At 41.2% G+C, this 15,422-nt stretch overlaps 1 long non-coding RNA gene across 2 annotated transcripts in view; it reads right to left on the reverse strand.

The window, feature by feature from the left end:
• The window catches only part of LOC110361830 (uncharacterized), a 63,690-nt gene that overhangs the window by 17,979 nt on the left and 30,289 nt on the right, over window positions 1-15,422 (reverse strand). For both annotated transcript variants that reach the window (XR_010474642.1, XR_010474641.1), the window contains one exon: window positions 3,333-3,466. This is a non-coding gene — a long non-coding RNA (uncharacterized LOC110361830). The remainder of the gene's footprint in view (window positions 1-3,332; window positions 3,467-15,422) is intronic.

Below are 15,422 nucleotides of genomic sequence, written 5' to 3' on the forward strand. Positions count from 1 at the left end.
TGTTTGTTTGTGTTGCCTTTCTTTTAAGCCACTGCAAAATTTTTGCACTCCAAAGATCAATGTTAGCCTTCCCAAATGATTCTGGATTATTAAACAGATGTATACTTTTAAAGACTTGTTCAAAACACATTAGTATGTAGCCAGTAGACTGGAGCAAACTTCTAAGGATGATTCAGTGCATGATAAACAGTCAATTGATCCACAACATTTTGTTTGCAGACAGGTGATGAGAGGAAAACAAAAACTCAAATGCTGGTGAGAAACTGCCTTGACATCAGCAGAACCAAGGACTGAAAGACTTACAAGGTGGAATAAACCCACTCTAAGTTATTCTGACAATAAGCAGTTAATTTTGAACTGGTACCTTTGAGGAAGTTTAGCCTTAGCAGAAGAGATCTATAAACCACATGTAAAGCTCACTGGTAAGTAAGTATTCAACACCATCAACCACAAAAAGCCTCCTCTCTAGCTCCATCCCTCCTCTTGGAACATTCTGCACAGAACAGCAATGCTGCAATGAATAATTTTTCTCATGGTGATGAATACATAATTAGATAATAAATGCATCTCTGAATCTTTGAGAGTAGAGTTGCCATCCACTCTGTATAATGAAGGCTGGAGAGGAGCTAATTCACCTGTCACTGACGATGTTCTCACTTGAATTTGTTTTTTTTAAAAAGAAGGCAGCCAGAAATCCCTCAATCTCTTAGGGCAATGTCTCTGCCACTTGTTCTTGTGAAATGACTGCCCATCCCGTTTGCTCACAAACAAGCTCCTCTTCCCTACCCCTCATCGAATCTACTGCTTTCTAACATGAGAGAACATAACTTCTGCCATCACACCATAACTAATGAAGTGTTGAAGTGACTGCTGGCACTTGTGCATCTGCTGTGGAGGCTGCACAGGGAGAGAAAACAAGTCCAGCAGCAGAGACAAACCCACAACCACCAGAAGCTTTCTAGGACCAGGCGGTGGAAACTTAGGTCAGACACTGAGACTTGTTGGTTCTCCTGGGTTTAGACCTCGATCACAGAAAAACTCTCACACGTGTAATGTCATGAATACAAATGATGTCTTTGAAGCCAAGGGAGCTTTTCATGTGAATAGATTTTAAAATAAAATGCAAAGATTTACAGGATGAGGGCCTGAAATTCATGGCTTTATGTCTTTCAATGGAGTTGTACAGTGCTAGTTGCATTTAAGAATGGCTATCATTTTGAGAAACTGAATGTTCTCAAATGTCAAGAACTTCACTGGAGATGATGAAGGTGTTTGCTTCACTGACTTTAACTTCTGACCATGGTAATTTTTAGCCATTATGGATATTTTGGTCCAGACTCAATATGTAAAAAGTGTTTGTTCCTAAATTCAGTTTATAGTATAAGGCTTTCATCTCTGATTTTAGAAAGCAGCAGTGGCTACCTGCTTCTGAGTGTACTCTGTTTAGCCTTTTGTTAGTTCAAGGTTACATCTCTGGCAACTTGGATAATAAGATATCAAAAATGCCCCAACAGACACACACAGACACAAAAATCAACAATGGATTGAATAAATGCATCTTATTCCATCCCAACCCACTGCCCCCGGCTCCCAACAGGCCTACTTTGGAAATGGCTCAAGGGATAACTCGTTGAGCTTCCAATGTGATGTTACAGTGCTGCCTCTAGATCTTTTCTTCATCAGTTACCAACATGCTACGAGTCAAGCAATTTTGCATTCAGCCCAGGTATATGATCCAGTAAACTGCAGTGGGGTCATCCCCAAAGCTTTCTTGTTTCTTGTTATATGAAAAATTGATTGCAGCCATTTAATCAGTAATTAATCTGTTCATTCAAGGATTGGATTAATAAAATTAAAACCCAGTAAAATTTAAGTAGAAAGGAAAAGCCAGTATAAACCAACACACACTTGCAGAATTGCTTATTTTGGTTAGGGATAGAAAGATTAATGTTCTCTCTCTTTCTTACAGTGAAATAGAAGTGTTGCTTTGGGCCTCCAACTTCTGGCAAGCAGATTTGAGGCAGTGGGGAGAGAGGGGCATGTGAGAGCGCAGAAGGCACACAGGGTGCAGGCTCCAGGAGTTAGGAAATGGGAGTTACGGAGCAAGATGTCCTATTTTTTATACTTTTTAATGCGAGGCCTGTTTTTTTTTTTTTTTTTTTAAACCTCTCAGCAGGAATAGCAAAGTTTTCCAAGTCATCACCTAGCAACAAAACTGAGAAAAACATTTGCAAAGCAGTTTTGCATCACTGCCATCCCTGGAAGAACTTACTTGTTGAAGGCTGAATTTGCTATGGAGAGAGATTGAATGCTCTGTTCTTATTCAGAGTGCTGAGACGTGCAGTCCTCTTTCACTGAGAACAGAAATTCACTAATGCACATACACACACATTAAAGGTTGCTTTGGAGGTGTTCTTAGACAGTTTTTGGACCACAGGGGTGTGGTTTTAACTGGAAACAAATTATTACTTTTTTTTTTTTCTTTTGCAGTACATCATTCTATGTTACAGATTGTGCTTACACTCACTTCCTGCATGGTGGATGACAGCATTGATATATAATCTCAAAATCTATTCTAAAGAACATTTCATTTCAAATTAAAATAATTTTGTTGGAAAAAAAACAACAACCCTCTTTAGCAGAGAAGATCACCTTTGCTAGATCTGTTTGAAGTCACAGTGAACAGCCTGACATAATGCACCATATATTTTAATGAAACTAAATCACTTTCATCAATACATTTACAAAAGAAAAAAAGGAGATTTGCTGAGATATCTTTTTCTTGTAAGATTCCTCCTCTTCCCTTCCCATTGAACACAAGGAGTTTTCATGACCAGTGAGGTCTTTAACTGTTTTGACCAGTGGGAACAAGACCGTACAAAATCTACCACAAAAGGTCTGTCCACACAGTGCAACCCCGCGCTTTCTGAGATGTTCTCCAGCTTGCTCAGAGCACCATCAACAGCCATTTCCCCTCAGCGTGCAGGCAACAGTTCAGAGCCCAGAAACAACACGACCACGTCAGTGCAGCATTATGTTGTGTGAATGAGCCGAGGCTCTTGGTAAGGCTAATCAGTCCAGTTGCATCAGTCTTGTGCTTCTGATTCTCATTAGCATCACCTCTAAAGTTTCTGTTGCACTGGACAGCGTAAAAAATAATGAATTTATTTTTCCATATTTATTGGGCAGAAAAGCTGCAGATATATAGGACCAGGAAAAAAATTCAGCTAATAGTGAAGTTCTTTAGAGACAATAGTACTTATATTTACAAATTCGTGTTCCCCTATTGCTGCAATGGTTGGAATACCGCTAATGGGCCAGCTGATACGTACCTGGAGTGTGAAGCTGAGCAGAATAATCATGTTAAATTCAACATGGCATTTAACCTCCCAGTCTCCCCAGTCCAAGTTGTGGATACACTTTTGAGAGGCATTAGTTGTTGTCCACAATCACTTTAGACCAGGGTCTGTAGAAAGAAGAAGAATTTACTGGAGAATATGGGTTTAATCCCATATTGGTTATATGCAATCACTACACAGCTTTACACAGAATTTTCTTGCAGGACTGCTTACATCCCTTATCACTGTGGGAGTTTTGCACAGCTTGCAAGTATTTCCTGGGATATTTTTGGCTATTACCACTTTGCTGCTTTCTCTGTCTTTCACCAGACAGTGGAAAACATTTGGAACTCTGCAGGGCTTGCAGTGAACAAAAACCCACTCGTGACAGTTCCCATTTTGTTGAGAAATGTTTGCAAAGATAGAACCTGTCATTTCTTCTCTTTGCAGCTAAAGAAATGGTTGAACACTGGGCTCTTAAAATCTTCCCAAAGTGTTCCTAGGCCTTGGGGACCATTAATGTAATCACAGGTTTATGACCCACCCAGCAGGGGTTAAGTACTCCTACACAGTTTGATCAGAGGACTTGCTGCTCCTTTGCTCCCAGCTTTATGCACTGAAGTCAATTGGGGTATCACACATGCAAAGCTGGTGTAAGAGTGAAGAATCAGGCCCTTCATCCCTATGTCGCTCAGCAGATCCTGCTTTGTCAACTGTGGCTCCTTGCACAGTCAATGCCTGAACTTGCAAGCATAAGAGGGAGGACTGACCCTCCGAGTCCTCATTTCTCTCATTTGATCTCAGCAAACCTTTCATCCTTCCACTGCTTCCTCTTGTGTTGTGTCTCATCTTTTTAACGTCTCTGTGTAACCTCGACTTAGTCACCATTCACAAGGCTAGTGAGGGCAAATGAAATCTATGGAGGGGTTGCTTTCCCCTCCCGAATCATCTTCAGCATTACCCCTCTCTGTTCCTCATGCTTTGATTTCTTACATTAATTTTTCTTCCAAACTGTCACCAAGTGGACAGTGATTGTAAGGCTGAGATGGGAAGGTGGGTCTCTTTCAAAAATTTACATTTCTTTGGGACATATACTGCTGTCATTCATGGACTGCTAATTTGTGGCTGAATGAGTTACACTATTGATAGTCTCTCACCACTACCAGGTTGTAGAGAAGACAACAAACATCACACATACACCTGCAATTTCTGTGCTTTCTACCAGATACCAATTTAAGATCACAGGTCAGCATTTTAATAACGTGGTACAAATGGGAAGTACTGAATATGTGGTCTTCAGACACAGATGTGTCTGCAGAAGAATGCTACACTCAGGAGAGCACATTTTGGAGAGGCCAAAGTTGTCTAGCAATTACAATAAGGCACGGGAAATCAAGATGCTTGGCTACTACTAGTTTAATCTCTTTTTGCAAAATGGGTGTAATATTTTCCTGCAATATTCTTTAGAGTATTCTGCTATTTTGTGACTTTTGGAAAAGACACTGAGATCTTCAGGAAGATCATAGCAAAACAAAATTAGATGAGTAGGGAGCCATAGTGGAGACAACTGTAAATTCCAGGCAAAATTCATAACCTCTATCTCTATCCAAATCGAAGTGGAAAACTCTTACACTTGTTTCATCACACGTATGTGAGCTGCTGCTGTGTGCAAGCTACAGCCCAGGTGAGCTGCAGGTCTAGACCTGTTTGCCTGGTTTAGTCTCTATTGCTTCATATTCATAACTTCTCATTTTCTTGTATATGAATATATTCAGATTGACAGTTGACATACCTTCCAGCTGCTTCATAGTGAAGCAGAACAACAAGCAGCAGCATTTTAGGGCCACGTTAACAGTTTATTACAATAAAGATGCTATCTTGGAGCCCTCATTAGTGTCAATATCGCAGCTGTACATACTGCAAGTAGATGCATAATCAGTGATATAAAGCTTGTATACAACGGATGGAAACAAGATAAGGATAAAAGAAAAGCTGTAAGCTAAACTATGTAGTTGACTACTCACTGAAGCCAACAGAATTCCTGAAATATTTGTGGTCTAAAGAGCTGAACATAAACCTTTTAAGAAAAGCTAATTACAAACACACAAACTATAGATGATGTGATCATTATCAGCCTGAGATAGAGAAGTGATAAATAGATGTGTAGAAAAGGGCAGGAACTGTCTGTGGATATGTCTGTTGTGTGTGTGGAGCACAGGAGGGAGATGCCATCTTCTTAATAGCACACTGACATTAGACTAAAAATAAGAATGGGACACTGTACCTGCCAAAAATAGAAATTTCTGCAACAAGAGTTGTATGCAAGACACTGAAGTGTACTACAGGAACTTAGTCTAATATTAGAAAGCAGTGGGGACAAAGAGACAAGCAACCAGCTGAGATATTCTTCCATCAGTGCCATGACAGTGTTATTACAGAGCCAGATTTCCCAAGGTCTTCTCTTAGATGAAGTGTCTGGGATGCAGTACGCTTGTCTGAGCAATGGGCATTACGTTGAGCCTCCTTCATCCACTCTTTTTGTTGGAACTTGTTTACAAAACTCACCAATAATTAGCATCTCTGGAACATTAGTCTCACCAAGAAATTTAGTTCAAATTGGCTAAGAGCTTCCATTGTTACGAAAGAGGAATGAATGATGTCCAGATCTGACTAAATAAAATTTCCTTAGGAAACCAGACTTTAAATTATACATGGCATTATACAGAGGCTAGCTCAAGAACAATCCAAGGAAAATAACAGAACAGTTTGTTCAGTATTTTAATAACAAATAATTAGTGCCAAGGACATAATTCATACCAGTGTATGCATTAGTGTTAACCTAACACAGGTTAGGAATTAGCAAACCTGTCTGGGAGATATTATTAGGGATAGAAAGATTATGGGGCAGGCCTATGAAGGCTGTTTTTTAATATAGGGCTCTTGAACTTTTCTACCGTAAGTGAAATTTTGAGTTAAAACTTCCATTACAAAAGAATCACATAGCAGATACCTCATACATCTCAAAACCATCTTTTGAAAGTGTGTTTGCAGTGGTGCAATTTTTAAGGGAGAAGTACCAATTAGCAGGGTACCTTTAGAGAGATGCATTAAAAAAAAAGGAAAAAAAAAAAAGAAAAAGTATTTCCCTATGGTCTAGCAGTATTTAAATTGTTTTACCAACAACCTGTGTGACAATATACAATTCTTGCTGATAAAGTTTCAGTAACCAATCTTGGTGATGTCTGCTATTACAGAGTGAGCCAAATCTCCTGGTCAAGTGATTGTGATTCAGTTTGGCTGCATTTAATACAGCCACATGCAAGGTGATACATCTGGGAACCCAGAGGGCAGATTACAGCTATAAGATGGAAGATTCTGTCTTGGAAAAAAGTGACCCTGAGTGAGACTGAAAAAGTCAGTGGAGATAACAGTTTCAACATGAGCTCTCAATGCAAAGCTGCAGCTGAAAGGGCAAGAGTGTCTTCTTAGTGTATGAAAAGGGAGGTATCAAGTTAGAGGTGGGGAAGCGATCCCGCCTCTGTAGGGAGCTACACTGAGATCAGGGCAGCAAAACTGTGTCTAGTTTGGAGGTCCACTTGTGCATCTGGGAACAGCAGAAAGAGTCCAGAAAGGAAAGCCACTAACAATACAGGAGCTGGGGAAGATCACAGGAACTCAGGACGTTAAGGTCCTTGAGGAGTTTGGGCGGAAACCTGGTCATTACAAATATCAAATGAAGAAGCTATCAGAGGGCACAGGCAATTTCTGCTCTCATAATTCATTTTGGCAATATCTATTGCAGCATTAGCACAGCAGAACCTGCTGGGTTTCCACAGAAGACAGAGCTACCAGCACCTTCTGGGGAGGCATTAACACCTGATGAAAATAGACATTGGAAAATGCTATCAGTTTTAGCTGGGCACCACGTAACAGCAGAATTATTTTCTCTTCCTGCAGAGAAAGATTGTCAAGAGAGACTTATCATACTGCCAGTACTCAAACTTTTATTATCTAGCCTTGTACCGACTGCTAAGGAGGCCTGATCTACAAAAGAGTGATCTCAGCTGTAGAGAAACAACGGCTTTTTAGTATTATTACTAATTTTAGGTTTAATTTTAGTATCATCATTCAATTTATAACTAAGGACAGACTGGATCAGTTGGAATATTTGTATAATAGAACGAAATGTAAATATAGTAACATATATCAGCTAAATGGAATTTTGTCTGGGAAATCATTTTAATGGTCCAAATCTCTTTGTAATAGTCACAGACCTGCAACATATGGGTGTAGGAGGATATTCCATTGATGTCCCAACATGAAAATAGGCTGTGAAGACCATGCTGCTATCAATTTTTTCCTCCCAACTATCTCAACAGAAACCTTATGCTTTCAATTCAGAAGTTGCCCTGTTTTATAACAAGATACTAACACTTAAGTGAGGATCTATTATACTTTCATTTCTAGAGAAGTCAGAGTGGTTCAGGGGAAGTTTTGGGTAGTTTGCATGACTACCTTAAAAAAAGCCACAGAAACATGTACTGCACATAGTAGTAACTATTTTGAGTTTCTGCTAAGTGATGTTCCCAATTTTGCTGAAAGATTTGCAGCTAACCCCCAAATACTTGTGCTGGTGTGGACAACCCCACCCACTGAATTACCTGGAAAAAATATATCCCAGGTCAGGTGCTCCTCCTTCAGTAATGCCTGGCAGCAAACAAACCAGACATTGTTTTCTGACAAGCTGTACATGACACATCATGTTGCAATGTGAGGGAAGAGACATTTATCCACGTTCACCACCCGCAGTCAAACTCACATAAAGAAATGCCGTCTCTCGAGTTTACTCAGCAGAGAGAAGCTGTTCAGAGCTTTCCATCCTTAGGCTGTCCAAACATTTTGGGAAAGTTGGTGACTGCTCAGTTAGAAAAACAGGTCAGAGACGTTCAAAATAAACCTTCCACCTGAAAATGTTTTCTCTCATATTCTTGGAGTTAAATGGATCCTTTCCTGCCCACCCATTAAGGATTATTTTCATAGCCTGCATGAGGTGCAGCACTGATGGCTCGGAGCAAATCTCCTAATGGCAAGTCCTCTCAGGCTCCTCAGCATACAGGCTTTGCTAGTCTAGACTTGAGGTCCAAGCCCACTCTCACCTTCACGATTGCCTGACAAAATTTAGCAGATCACTCACTACGCTTCCATTTTTAAGACTGTGGCATTTTGGTTACCTGGAAATCATGTCAATTGAATGCCCCAAGCTGTATGCCACACTGATGCCTGGGGAAACTGCTGCAATTTTACAGGCTGGCTCGTTCAGTAAAGGTTACCCATTTTTCTGTGAAAACCCTGCAACGATGTCACAGAATATGTTCATAAATAGCACAGTTGTTGATCTCACTTCCTCAAATTAAGGAAAGTGAATGTTTCACATGCTCGGGCTTGGAAACCAAAATGTTTTTTTATGTTTTAACTCTCAGTGTCAAAGGCAAAATGAAGACAGTGTAAATACCTAAGTTCTGGTGGGCATAGCCTTGATTTTTGTTCAGCTGAAATCAAGAACAAAGGCAGAATGACGTTCAACTACTCAGAAGAGAATTGGTGATTGCATATTTCAAGCACAAATTTGAGCAGTCTCATTCTGTTATTATGGCATTAATGCTCTGGGTGATAGCTACAGCTACACATACCTGCTTTTTCTGGGAAGAGAAATTCGAGGCAAAAAAAGGCCCAACAAGAGATTACGCACAAGAAAAAGAGAATATTGTGAAGGAAATGCCTTCATTTTTTTTTCTCCTCTCTGTTGCCAAGGAACCTCAGACCTGGCCTACACAGGAACCCTCCTTGGATCTATTTCTTGTAATAATCCTAATTGCAGCTCAGTTGGTGTGTGCAAAATATCCTTCTCTCCATTTAGCAAAATGAAAGGTTCCATCAGAGCGAGCACATCTGCATGTGCTAAAAATGGAAATGCAAGAGCAATGTAAAATCTATTAAACAAATATTTATTTTTTGGGGGGAAGGGCAGGAATCTAGAAACGCCAGGGCTAAAATGCAGGAAAATGAAGATGAAAGCCTGCATCAGAAGTTTTCTGTGCCAAAAGGTGTGCACAATGCTTGAAAGTACATATTATGCTGCACTGTTATCTTGTAGATCTGGCATTATAAGAAGTCTCCTTTAACTATTTGGTCTCAAAGAAGATGCACATAGTTCAGGTCAGTGCTAATACGGAATATTTATCCTCAGCATAAATAAATAAAAAGGATCCAAACTGATCTGCACACACGAAATCCTGTTTCTGCAGAGAGAGGAAACCCTAAGAAAATACAGAAAAAGAGACTGAAAAGTTCAGAATTCCAGCACCTTGATTCCTGATGAGTTTAAACGTTTAGAAAACAGAGAAGTAAACACCTTCATTCCCTCAATCACACTTACAGTAATGCTCATGATAAAATTCTCAGGATTTCTCCTATTATTTCTCTTCACCTGGCAACTGCCTGAACCTGCTGAACTCTTTATGGACCAGTTTGTTGTCCACAAGGCTCTACTTTGCCTTTCACAGTCCTCATTTGCCTGGCCATACCAAGCACTGTGTCCCATATCAGCAAGAATCAGACTCGTGGCTGGTGTAATTCAGATTTTGTAAGAGCTCATGATACCATTTAGCCTGAAATGTTTTAAGAGCTGAACTGCTACATGCATGTACTTAGTATAGCAGAGGCATGTCATGTGGGCTGAACCACCACATATTTTGGATACCTTCATTAACTCCGCAGTTCATTCAAAAAGTGTGGTTGCCTTAGAAACAACAAAAGTGCAGAACACTTCTAAGATAAACCCAACTGATAGAATCACTCAGCAGCGGCTCAGATGTACACAGCGTTTCTATAAATCCAAAAAGATATCTTCCTCCCTCCCCCCCTAGTGCAATATAATTTCCACATTTAAAACTGGGGGTATAGAGAAGTGGCCGATTACCCTATTGCAGATGACAGATCACTGTATCACGTTACGTGTTCAGGTGGCCTTAGCCTGGGAAAAGCCTGTGTTTGGCAGGTTAAGCCTGTGGGAAAGGAGGAGGCTGTAGGTGACAGGGAGAGCGCAGAGTCAGAGCTGGCAACAGTCTGCTGGGCCAGAATTTCCCTGCAGCTCTGGAAGGATGAAGAGAAGTAAACTGTATGTCTCTATTTCCAGATGTTCCTTGCAGAACAGGCTCCCTCTGTCTACTTCTGCTGGAGGCATTTCCCAATCCATGTGAAGTGCTTCATTTAGGAAGTATAAATCTGCTCCCTTCCCCTGCCTCCCCCCACCCTTTTCTTAGTACCAAAATGCTGAAACTTGTCTGCACCAAGGTGATGATTTCCTATCCTAAGACCATAAAGCGAGCTCCCGAATGGCATGTGAACTCCTCCAGCTAGTAAAAGTTTTATAACCAAGGACAAAAAAACCCAATAAAAATAAAGTAAAATAGAATCAGGCACCTCACCTGGTAAAAATCAGCGCAGCCTAAGTACAGTGGAGCTTGCCTCAGGCAGGGGTGGAAATTTTGAGGTATTTCCAGTACATGGATGGCAGGTTTATTGGAAGGCATTAAAGCACAAGTTTTACTCTTAAAAAAGGTAAATATTCCAGACTTGTCCCAGGACCATCCTCCATAAAGATCTCTTCAGTGAATCACTGTAAATGGTCAGATAAGGACTACCAACTACCAGTTGGTTTATTTGGGTACACTAACAAAATCATTTACATCCACTGTGGTTAATCCCTGGTTTAGCATGTATAAATGTGAACATTCATTACCGATCCCCTTTCTGTATTGCTCCTTCCCATTTGTCCTACATGCTTGCTTTCAGCTGCCAGAACATACAGCTTGCAGGTAGGACTGGTAGGTCATACTTGGGGCAAGAAATGGAAGTTTCCCTTGGAGGGGGGTGAGGGTCCCCAGGATTATTTAACTTTATGGTTTGGGAACTGCAGGGGTTTGGTCTGGTGCTCCAAATGCAGCCACAGTACCTGAACAGCCAGCAGAGGCCCCTCTGCGTGCTGGATCACACCCACTGCATCTCCAGTAGTCCCAGTAGGGAGCAAAACTGTTGCTAATTTACTGACACTCTCAGCTGACTTGTTCAGAGCAATGCCTGCCCTGGTTCCTGAATTGCAGCAGATCTGGTGTTGAGAAAAGCAGGAGAGCATGGCCTGGAGCAGGAGCTGGGGCAGACTTGGAACAGGGCACTGTAGCCACGAGATCCTCAAAGCCTGATTTATTTCTTTAACATTTTCCCCAGCTTGGGTCCTGCTTAACCTGTCAGAGTAGAAATCTAATACCATCTATAACAGCAAAATGGCAGCTCATCCATGGCTTGAAAGCTGCACACCAACAAGAGATGCCTGTCCCAGGGATGTGCTGGCTGAGGGAGGTTTGTCAAGTGCAGCAGTCCCGGAGTCCAGCTTACACTGATATCTCAATGATCCCTCTGGATTAAACAGCAAAAAGGCTCTGTAGACACCCAGCTCTATTTGACTGGCTTGCTTGGCCATTATCAACATTTTGCCTTGGATAAACACAGAAATGTCAAAGCAATACACATAAGCAATGGAACCACCTGTGAAAAAAAATTGAGATAATTCAAATAGTGCTTCATTTAAAACAAGCAATTGATCTGGTCCTTTTCTTTGATCTCATCCACCCTTCCTTCCCCAGCCATGCCAAGTAGGGAGAAAAATCTCACCACCACCACCCCCTCTCCAAAAAAACCCAAACCAACCACCAAAAATCCAAACAAAACTAAACAAACCACAACAAAAATACCCCACACCAAAAAGCCGGATCACCAAAATAAATGATTAACCGCGAGCTATTCACAGGACAATGATTCTAAGTTTTGTGTGTAGGTCCTCCCCATTCCTCCCTCCTGGCCAAAGGTCCCAAAGCACTTCCTAAAGCCTCGTGCACTCATTTTGCATCCCCTGACCTGCTGCCAATGCTGAGGCAAGAGCCATGCAGCTTCACACCCAGTCTGAGGAAAATAACCCTCCTGAAGTATGACCAGAAACAGAAAGGCTGAAATAACATTTCATTAGGAAGGGAGATGTCTTGGAAGGATAAAAGACATCATGGATCCGCTTATATACGAGATCCTCCTGCCAATCAGATAGCGTTTAGAGGTGCAGTTTGCTCCTCTGGGGGAATCTGATTTCAGACATGAGATCACTGGATTTCCTTTTTCCTCGGTGCAGACTATCTGGAGATCAAAGCCCCGCTCAGAGCTGGTAAATAGTATATTCTCACTCTAATGGATCTGTAACTCCTGTGAATGCAAACACAGCAAGAGGAGAATGCATCCTTTATGTGACACTTCCCATGTTTTTCTGAAAACTCATATTGCTGGCCAGAAGAAACAGATTTAAAGGGCATTTAGTCAAATTCTGTTCTTTGTGCTTTTCCTCTGCTGTTACAGTGTTTTATTAAGGGTGACAAGAGATCTATTCCTTTGCTCTCCCCCTCCTTCTACTCCACTTCATCCTCCATACCAGGTAATATATAACTCCATTCATTGTGATGCTAACGAGTTCTATTTAGCTGTATTTAACTGGATATCATGACTCCACGTGATGACCTTTCACTCCTGGGAAGTAGTTCTAAATTTGATCCACAGCAAAGGAAAATCCCTCCAATTCATTGGTTGTGAAAGGTCACAAGTGAAATGTGTTCTGATGGTATCTGCTCATGGTTTAGTTCTCAGTATACCTGAGCATCAAGCTGGCCTGAATCAGCTTTTGTCCTGGCAATCAGAGTACCAGGCACCCTAAGGAAGCACTGTGGAAAAGGCAGCCACACATCTGGTGGTGCCAACTGGTGCAGGCAGAGCTTGGAAATGAGATGCCCCATTGAACCCAAAGCATGTGCTACCCAGGATGAAGCACAGAGGTCCTACCCAGCTTGATCAGATATTTTGACATTCCAATTGTAGGAAAATTTTTTCCCCAAGAAACTCACAAAGATCTCATGTACACATCAGACAGTGATGCCACAGAATATTCTGGTAAATATGACTTCCAGGACAGAAATGGATAGAGGGGGGAAAAAAAAAAGGACTAAAAACTGTATTAACACTGTTGTAGTATTAAAACTTCTCTAACATCTCTTTTACCTTTGATAGTGAGTTAGTGCAAACCTTTCAGCTTGAGATTACAAAATAAAACACTGCCAAAAATAACAGTCTTCTCCTTCCTTCCTCCTTTATGGCCATTCCCCATGAAGAAGCAGAAGGGAGTGTTTATCTCTTCTCACCAAAAACATGTAGCACTGTGACATGTGTGACATGATGTATCCTATACAGGGCAGGAAGAAGTGTTATCTCACTCATTTCTCACTACTTGATGTTGGCATTATAGGAAAAACTATAGCTATCGGTCCAAAACCCACCTAACAAACAAACTAACCCCATCAAAGCAGTAAGAAGATCATCCTTCTGAAAGTACTGTCAGTCCACTTTTACAGCAAGAATAAGGGAGACACAGGTGACTGAAGGGACTTCTACCCTGTTTCCCTGAAAATAAGCCCTAGCATGATTTTTCAAGATGCTTGAAATATAAGCCCTACTCAAGAAATAAGCCTTAGAGTGCATTTAAAAAGTCAATTTAAATAGTGTCCAGATATCTATACCTGTAACAAAGTAATACATTTTGGAGCAAAAATTAATATAAGACCTTGTCTTATTTTTGGGGAAACAGAGTATCTCACCAGTTCATGGCAAAGCTCAGATCCCAACTTGGTTCCCCTCTCAGCCTGAGTCACCTTTCTAAACCATATCATGTGTACCAAATGTAACAGCAACCAGAACCTGAAAACAATAAAAACCAACCTTACAATGGGAAAGCTGAGTCATAGGGTTGTGTCAGAAATCAATTGGTTTTGTGGTTGCTCTGGTCAGATTTGTACAGCTGTGAGCCTCCTGCTAAGGTATTAAACGAGGTCTCTGTGTATTTAAAACACCAAGGTGTGCCCTGATAGCAGTATGAAAAGACTTCGCCTTCCACAAAACCTTGGTACACTTGCAAAACCCTGCTCAGACTGGGATGTTTGAAATCACATTAGCCAACATGAGGAAAAAGAACAGACTTTTACACCTGCTTAGACATGGCCCAGATACATAGCGAAACTAAAACATGCCCAAAAAGTGAATGTTGTCAATAACTGAAAGCCCTGCTGATTTCTGACTGTAAAGGTACTGAAAACACACTCAAGCAAATACCAAGCCTGCCAGAGATAGCGAGCAGCCTCAGGATTCAGGATAAGCGATGTTGCTGCCTTCATGCTGTTGTAGTTGAGATGAGCCTGTGGTCTCAGGATGGTAAATAGCCAACCTGTGTTGCTAATAGCATATGGATGTCTCCTTACTAAGGGAGCAAATGACAGCTACAGGGAGAGAACATGGAGCAGCAGGGTAAAGAGTTTTGGAAGTGTAATACCTTCTGGTATCAATGGGCAGAAACAATTGCGTGACAAAAAAAACCCCTTATTGTCTCACATAGTACCAGATCCATTCATTCACAGCATGCTCAAGACTTCCCTCACATACACACAATCCCCAGTGAGCTCTCTGGGCTCATCCAAGGAAAGTGCACAGCAAGTTATCACAGAATAGGGTCCTACAACAAGATCCACTAAAGGCTCCTGCATTCAGCTGACTCCTGCATTCTGAGCTACACTCATAACATAACGCAGAGCATGAATTCTTACTTTGCTCCTACTATTGACTAAAAGCCAGAGGGTGGCTTGCACCCAGCCCAGGAGAACAGGGACAGGTAAAAATCAGGATGCTGTGTGTCTTCTCAGTCCTGCTGTTAAGTACATCGAATTCAGGATGACTCTAACCTAAAGCTTTGGTACAGCACTGGAGCACTGAAGTATAGCCTATATTCTTGCCTTGGTACATCCACTGTAGAAGAAGAAGGAGGAGCAGTGCATAGCAAAACAACTCCTGCTGAGAGCTCCCAAGAATCTCAAGTTCAGTCAAGTTTCATTTTTTTATGCTGTAAAAAAAAAAAAACAAACCCACAAACACCCACAAAAGAAAAAA

This window comes from Columba livia, chromosome 9 (assembly GCF_036013475.1).
Source record: "Columba livia isolate bColLiv1 breed racing homer chromosome 9, bColLiv1.pat.W.v2, whole genome shotgun sequence".
Taxonomy (NCBI): domain Eukaryota; kingdom Metazoa; phylum Chordata; class Aves; order Columbiformes; family Columbidae; genus Columba; species Columba livia.